We start from the raw sequence: 8,493 nt of genomic DNA, 5'->3' as shown, positions 1-8,493 counted from the left end.
TATTATTTTATAATTTATTTTGTAATAATATAATTGTATTTAATTATTAATTATTTTCTTTATTTATTTATAGCTTCTTCTTCTTATTATTATTATTAGTAGTAGTAGTAGTAGTAGTAGTAATAGTAGTAGTGGAATAAATTCTATATCTGGATGATTATTAAACCTATTTCTAAATATTTTTACTCATTTCAAATGCAAATGTTTTTTTCTAATGTTAAAATGTTTCTTTGGTATTCTAGAAACAAGCAAAAAAAAATCCTCAGCTGATAACAGAAGAAATTTTAAAGCCTTAATTGTGTAAATCATGATAATGTTCTATTTGATTAATGATCCTCCTATCATGTGAACTGTTAACTAAATAAAGCTGGTATTTGAGAAATGTGTAGAACAGACACTAAGCTCTACATCCTGTAATTATTATTAATGATGCTGGTTTGAGTCTGCAGATGATTCATGGAGCTATTTTTTCAAATATAAATATCAATGGATTAAAAAGCAAAACGTGGAGCTTTGGTGCTTTGGGTCATTTTGTTTAAAAATAAAAAGCTCTCATGGAGATTATACCTCCTCTTTGGCCTTCCTCTTTGCCTCCTGCCTGGCAGCTCCATGTCCAACATTCTCCTACCAATATACTCACTCTCCCTCCTCTGGACATGTCCAAACCATCTTAATCTGCCCTCCCTGACTTTGTCCCCCAAACGTCCAACATGAGCCGTCCCTCTGATGTACTCCTTCCTAATCCTGTCCGAATATCTCTCTGTGGTATTAATGAGTGTGAGTAAATATCCGGAGTGGAGCAGAGAGACAGGGCGGAGTAGAGGACAAAGACACGGCGTCTAAAGATTTCATGAATTTTCTCAGCGTCAGAGGCGTCTAAGGCGTGAGAGGCGTCCAGGCTGCTTCCTGTTTTTCTCCTCCTCCTGTCAGCAAGCTGCTTTCACCTGCTGGATGAAGCTGATGGATGAACTCACCGTCCTTCATCTGCTCCGTCAGTCTGGAGGTGAAGCTGTACTTTGTTCTGTTATGGAGTACAGAGATATATCTGGACGAAATATTAGCGGACTTAATGAGGAAGAATGTTTTCATGGCTTTCAATGCGACGTCTAGGTGTTTCCTGATTTCTGACAAGGTTTTATTTTTTATTGTATCAACTTCCTGCTTGCTAATGTTATGAACAGCAGCTACGCTAATTTCTCTCCACTTGGTACTCTTTTTTTACCCATCCCAAGGCATCTAGAGATGTTCCAGCTCCAGTTCTGTTCTGCTTCATGAAGATTTCAGACCTTCAGTGAGAAGATGCTGACCCTGTGAGGATCCCGAGGCATTTAGAGATGTTCCAGCTCCAGTTGGATTCCATTTCATAAAGATTTCAGACCTTCAGTGAGAAGATGTCGACCCTGTGAGGATCCTGAGGCACCTATAGATGTTCCAGCTCCAGTTCTGTTCTGCTTCATGAAGATTTCAGACCTTCAGTGAGAAGATGTCGATCCTGTGAGGATCCCGAGGCATCCAGAGATGTTCCAGCTCCAGTTCTGCTCTGCTTCATGAAGATTTCAGACCTTCATTGAGATGTCGACCCTGTGAGGATCCCGAGGCATCTAGAGATGTTCCAGCTCCAGTTCTGTTCCGCTTCATGAAGATTTCGGACATTCGAGGAGTGGTCAGTATCTATCAAAATTATCCTTTAAGTCCTGTAAGTTAGAGGCTCCCATGGAGGCTCCACCTCGCAACTTACAGGACTTAAAGGATCTGCTGTTAACATCTTGGTGCCAGATCCCACAGCACACCTTCGGGGATCTAGTGGAGTCCATGCCTCAACGGGTCAGGGCTGTTTTGGCAGCACAACAGAACCAACACAATATTAGGCAGGTGGTCATAATGTTATGCCTAATAATTGTGGATTAATTTCTTACACTGAATCCTTGCATATATAAAGTCAGATAAATATTTGGACAGATTTTTGTCATTACATTATATTGGAGTTTCTGTAATTATGTAATGATTCATCCATAATATATGAGCTCAAAGTGCAGATTTTACAACGTCCACTCTTGACCCTCCAGGAGTCTGGAGCCGATGGCCTGATGTCTGGACACAACTTTTAACAACGGACGTTGTCACCAAGCAGCTTTACAGAAATATATAAAAATCCAGGATATTCATTTTACTGTGCTAAATTTATCCCTAATGAGGAAGCCAGAGGTGACGGTGACGAGGAAAAACTCTCCAGATGTAAAGAACATTCTGGTGTGTTCTCATGCATTCATTTGAAAATGTTCAGTCTTCCCATACGGCTTCAGGAAAGATGTTTTTTAATTTATTTATTTATTTATTTTGCAGTGATGCTGGATTTAACACTAGACTGACGCATTTCAGATGAGTCGTTTTATATAAATTACATAAGATATGACACAGTTCAGTGCAGAATTTAACACTTAATGTTAATGTTTCTTATTTGGCAGATTTTTTCTTGTAAATATTAAAAAATAATATATAAATAAGAAATATTTACTAAGATTATTATTATTAGTAGTAGTAGTAGTATGACAAATATTATTTTAATATTTTTATAATAATCATATTTATTTATTTATTATAAATAATAATATTATTTGTTTATTAGAAGTTGTAGTATTATTACAATTATTAATATTATCTTTAATTTAATTTGTTTGCTATTATTATTAGTACTAGTAGTAGTAGAGTTTTTAAAAATATATAAATAATAAAATCTTTAAAAAATAATTTTTAGCAGTAGTATTACTGTTGTAAGTATTATTTTTAATTTTAAAAAATCATTTCTTTACTATCATTATTATTATTAGTAGTAGTAGTAGTATTTTTTAAAATATAATTTTTAGTTGTAGTATTACTATAATTATTGTATTATGGTATTAATTTTGATATAAAAATTATTTAACTCTTATAATTTTTTTTATTATTATTATTATTATTATTATTATTATTATTATTATTATTATTATTATTATTATATTAGCAGTATTAATTTATTATATATTATATAATATAATATATTATATATATTATAATATATTAATAATATATTTTTAAAAAACATAATTTTTAGTAGTAGTATTACTATTATAAGTATTTTTTTTTAATTAATGTAACTATTTAAATCTATTTAAAACTATTTATTTAAAAAACTATTTATCTTTCTTCTTCTTCTTCTTCTTCTTCTTCTTATTATTATTATTGTATTAGCAGTATTAGTAATATATTTTTTAAAAAAACAAATTTTAGCAGTAGTATTACTATTATATGTATTATTTTTGTCCTTTGTTCTTTCTTAATTATAATAATAATAATTTGTAGTAGTAGTAGATTTTAAAAAAATAATTTTAGTAGTAGTATTACTATAAGTATTATTTAATAAATAATAAATAATAATTTAAAAAATTTATTTCATTTTTTCTTTCTTTCTTTCTTTCTTTCTTTCTTTCTTTCTTTCTTTCTTTCTTTCTTTCTTTCTTTCTTAATAATAATAATTATTATTATTAGTAGTAGTAGTAGTAGAAGAAATCCTATATCTGAATGATTATTATAACATTTGTATGTATAATGTCCACTCTCAACCCTCCTGGAGTCTGGACCTGATGGATGGCCTGGACACTTTTAGATATAAAGAACATTCTCGTGTGTTCTCATGCGTTCATTTGAAAATGTTCAGTGCTCCCATACGGCCTCAGTAAAGATGTAAGAACGCTCCGGTTCCGGTTCTGGTTCCAGCAGTTCTCTGGGACTTGTTTTATACACTGTTTTGAAAACTCATTCAGCAGTGGGTCTGAAAAACCCTGTCAGTGTGACTCATCAGAATTTTGATGAGATGTCAGCTGTGTGGGAATAAAGCTGGAGATGAGTGTGTGTGTGTGTGTATGTGTGTGTGTGTGTGTGTGTGTGTGTGTGTGGGGGTGTCAGACTGCTGTGAACAGAATCAGACAGGTCCTCCATGCCTCCTGTCACTCCGTTAAGGAAAAAAAACTGTCCAGAATATAAAACTTTAGCAATGTGGAACTTTCTGGTTCTTTAAAATATGTGAAGAAGGAAAAGAAATGGGTATTATTTTCCCTAAATTTTTCTGGAACATTTGCTGCTCCAAGACAAGCAGAGAACAATCTGAAGACAGAGCTGAGGACTACATGTTGTTCCTAGTATTATGACTCTTAAAAATGAAGGCTCTTAGTCAGGGTGTATTATTCTATAAAGAACCTTTAACATCTGTAGAACATTTTTATTGCATTTTTTTGTAGTGGAAAAATGTACTTTCTGGCAGTGAGAAAAAGAAGGGTCTTTACTGGAAGGTAAAAAAGGTTCTCCAGTGGCATCACTGTGAAAATTGTTCTTCCTGAAGCCTTTATATTTCAGACTGTACCGGGATTTGAAATTACATCCTACTGGTCAGACAACCGCCTCTATTGAAAAGGCTTGAGAGGGTTCTTCTAGGGTTCTTTAAGGGTTAACTGCATGATGAATGAAAGGGTTCCTAGCTTCTAAACCTTTCCTAGGACAACGGTTCCTCAGAGAAGGTTAGAAGAATCTTTAGGAGTAATTAATGGGTTTGGATTTTGGGTTCTTCATCGTACCAGAATAACGAGAGAACCAAACAAGGAAAGACGTGAATGAGGCTACGAAGCGTTTATATTAATGCTGCGGTTTTGTGTTTACTGTTAAATCTAGTGTCTCACAGGAAATGATGTCATCACCCAGCAACCTCCAAGGATCCCAGGTCTTCTTTTGTAGGTACTGGTTATGGAAAACAGGCACAGCATGCTGGATCAACTTCATATTGAAATGCATGAAAAGCAAATCTTTCAGCTCAAGCAGGGTTTGTTTTTTCTTCTCAGATCAAACGATGCCACGTGGTAATGATTGGGGAACCAATTATTTTTTTAATGAGGCTCTCTCTCCATTCCAGCTGTGACTGAGGCTCTCCATCAAAGACCGAGAACGAGAATAAACAAAACGGGAGAATCCCCATGGATCTAACCACACAAGGAGAAAGTAAGAGGAGAAAAGAGGAGATGGAAGAAAGCTGACGTTGTTCTCTGTAAAAGAGCAACAGTAATTGGGATCCGGTCTTCCTGTGACGCTGTAACACATCCTCTAGTCTCGAATTCCAAACATCTGTTTAGTGAGAAGGCATGAGTTCCAGGTAGAACACGTTTTTGGAAGATCATTAGCCAATGAGCTCTTAAAGAACCCTTGAGGAACCTGTGATGAGTGTATGCTCTGTATGGAACTACGTATGAGCGTGATTTTCATTTATTGTTTTCTCCTAAACACCTAGAACCCTAGAATCTTCTCGCTGCATTTGAAAACATGTTCTTTGACGGTTCTTCATCAACTAGTTAAGAATTTTTAGCCTCCTGATAGGGTTCTACCTGGAAACCTTTCTGAAAGGAAACACTTATCTTTCAAGGTTGCCTCTGAGGGACTCGTAAAGGTTCTAAATGTCTGGTTTTCTTCCAAGGTTTTTTATTCCGTGTGCTGATCTCAGCAGCTTTGGCGTGCTTTGATCTGGTTCTTCTTGTTCATCTGTATTTTCAGGACCTGTCTTCCTCCCTGCAGATACTTTGATGTTTCTGTCCTACTTTCTACCTTCAGGTTCCCAGGTTTCTCAGGTATTTGTAGCTGTAGATCTGTTATAGAACCTTGTGAGGGTTCAACACCGTTTATCTCAAACATTTTCCCATGTACTGCAGCTCTGTTCTCGGGTCTCTTAACCACAGAACACGTTTATTTCTTTCTCCCTCAAGCGTTCTCCTTTCAGATCTCGTCGGTTCCGCGGCTGCGGGGAAAACTCGGGATGGTTTATTGCTCTCCTTTTGTGTATCTTTTGTGTTTTTTATTAGCCGCTGCTGTTAGGCTTTTCTTTAGCAGACCCCAGGGCCTCACTTATCGTCTCTGTCCAAAGTCTTACAGCTACACCAGCACTGGCATCGATACCGCCGCGCTAGTAAAAGTTGGATGCAGCGTACAAAAGTCTAAAAGTCCTTCATCAGCTCAAAAAAGCAATCAGCTAATCTGTTCTTCGTTTCCCCGGTGATACGATGAACAGAGCCGGCAGTCAGGCACGAGGAGAGACTGAATCTATCCTAGGAAGACTTTTCCCTCAGGTAAATAAGGCGCTCAATAAGAAACAAATCCTCAAGAGGTAATAATAAAGCCTTTATAATCAGGGATGGAGATGTAAACTGTGCATTAACAGCTAGAAGGTTAATCGCTCGTCATTAGCATCAGCATCTCATCCATGTAGCAATAAACTGAAATAAAGGTATAAAGGCATTGTCTAATGTGTGAGATGTCCTAAAAGGTGATGGCCATGTCCCAAATGACACACTACACACTTACACTAGGTACTTTTTGCTTGAGACGGTACGACTGCTTGTCAATAAACTACAAATGAATAGAAAAATTCAGAATAAAAATGGTAAAGTTTAAAATAAAATTGATATTAATTGCTAAAATATTTGTTAAAATATTTGTAAATAAGTTTATAAATATATAAGAATAAAACAATTTTATGTTCGTTAAAATTTATATTCGTTCCTAAAATATATTTTTTTTAAATATTAATGAATAAAGTGTTTAAAGAAACAAAAATAAAATAAAATTGAAAACAAAAAAATTAAAATGAATATAAAAATTCTGAATAAAAATAGCAAAGTTTAAAGTTAAATGTATATTTATGTTTATTCCCAATTCCTACATTTGTTTTTCAAATATTTAGAAATAAAGTGTATTAATAAACAAAAATAAAATTTATATTTATTCTTAAAATATTTTTTATTTAAAATATTTTAAACAAAGTTTGTAAATAAATAAAAATTAAATAAAATTAGAAATGAAATAGAAATTAATATAAAATTCAGAATAAAAACTAAATTAAATTTATATTTATTGTTCTAATATTTTCTGAAATATTTATTAATAAAGCTTATAAACAAAAACAAAATAAATAAATTATAAATACAAATTAATAGGAATTCAGAATAAAAATAACACCATTTAAAATTACATTTATATCTATTATATCTTATATCTATAAATATTTATAAATAAATTTAAAATGAATAAACATTCAGAATAAAAATAACATTATTTCAAATGTTTTATTTACATTTATATTTATAAACATTTCGCCGTGAATTCTGTTTCAACTTGGATATAAACTTTAGCTGCAGAAAAATCTACTGTATGATCAAATGAAATTAAATTCCTCATTTTCCTGGTTAAAAATGAAACTTTTCTAAACTCAGGCTGTGTTTCTGCTCGTCTTTTCATCTCGCTGACCTTCCTTACTCCGAAGGTCTTCTACCTCCGACTGCACCAGAGGGGGTTAATGAAGGAGCTGAGCTGTGTGATAGCATCTCAGAGAGGAAAACACACACACACACACACACACAGTGTCATTAGAGGAACACCTGATATAACATTTGGTGCTTGGCACTGAGGTGAGCAGCCCATTTGTAGCATGGACATACACACATTTTCTTGCCCACACACACACATAGATTTGAAGCCACACACACACACTCAGTACAAGTCAGACACACAATCATTCTCGTCCTCGGGAGAAAAAGTCTGTTTCCATGACAACGGGAGGATGAAGGGCACAGGAGCACCATCCCCAAAAAAACCCTCGCGCTCTGGACTGGATTGGCACTTTAATTTACAGCGTTACACATGGGATGAAGCAGCAGCTCTGTCTGAAGCACTCGGGTTCGAATGACGTTTCATTTTCGTTTGACTGCGAATCCTCTCGTTCTTCGCGTTTAAAATAAACAAACAAACAAACAAACAAATAAATAAATAAATCCCGGGACCAGAGTGAAATCTTTATTATCATACCTTTATTCTTAAACAATCTCTAACTTCATTCTTCTTAATATCAATGCATATATTTAATTTTTATTTTTTTGTACATCTCATAATAATTCATAATGCATATTAATATTTATATAATAGTGTTCTGGTAAAGGTGAAAACATCTGCAAAGGTGAAAAATAAAATTCTGTTTTTAGACGGCAAAAAAAAGAAAGAAATGAAATTTTAAAAAAAAGGAAATAAAATTATTTTAAATATATTTTTACATTTTTTTTTTAGCCTCATCTTCACCTTTCAGGTCTTGAGACAGTTATTCTCTCATCATTCATGTCCTCTGAATCACACACACACACACACACACACACACAAATCCCCTCGCATGTCTATTCTAGATTAAGAAGAAACACAGCATTCCTGATTCATGCGTTTTTTGAGTCCTTTGCAAAAAATAAATAAATAAATAAATTCCGTCACCTCTTTTGCGGCAGACTCTCGGGTTCAGCGCTCACTGCTGCCCCTAGTGGAAGACTGGTGAATAGCGTACAGAGCTTTCTCAAACGGAGAAACTTTTATTTTCTTTTTCTCTGGAACTTTTTCTTGGTTTGTGACACCCCAAAAACAACCCCGTCCACACCACCACCA

At 34.1% G+C, this 8,493-nt stretch overlaps 1 protein-coding gene across 4 annotated transcripts in view; it reads right to left on the bottom strand.

Moving 5' to 3' along the window:
• Positions 1-7,564: 7,564 nt before the first annotated feature.
• Positions 7,565-8,493, bottom strand: part of fgf12a (fibroblast growth factor 12a) — a 66,373-nt gene continuing 65,444 nt past the window's right edge. For 2 of the 4 annotated variants that reach the window (XM_058372729.1, XM_058372730.1), the window contains one exon: positions 7,565-8,493. This exon is cut by the window's right edge and continues 2,030 nt beyond it. The gene's annotated coding sequence lies outside the window, so the exon portion shown is untranslated. The other 2 variants (XM_058372732.1, XM_058372731.1) reach the window with 1 other exon arrangement.

The sequence above is a fragment of the Hemibagrus wyckioides genome, linkage group LG20 (genome assembly GCF_019097595.1).
Source record: "Hemibagrus wyckioides isolate EC202008001 linkage group LG20, SWU_Hwy_1.0, whole genome shotgun sequence".
NCBI classification, from domain to species: Eukaryota; Metazoa; Chordata; class Actinopteri; order Siluriformes; family Bagridae; genus Hemibagrus; species Hemibagrus wyckioides.
This window is presented reverse-complemented; position numbering and strand designations above follow the sequence as displayed.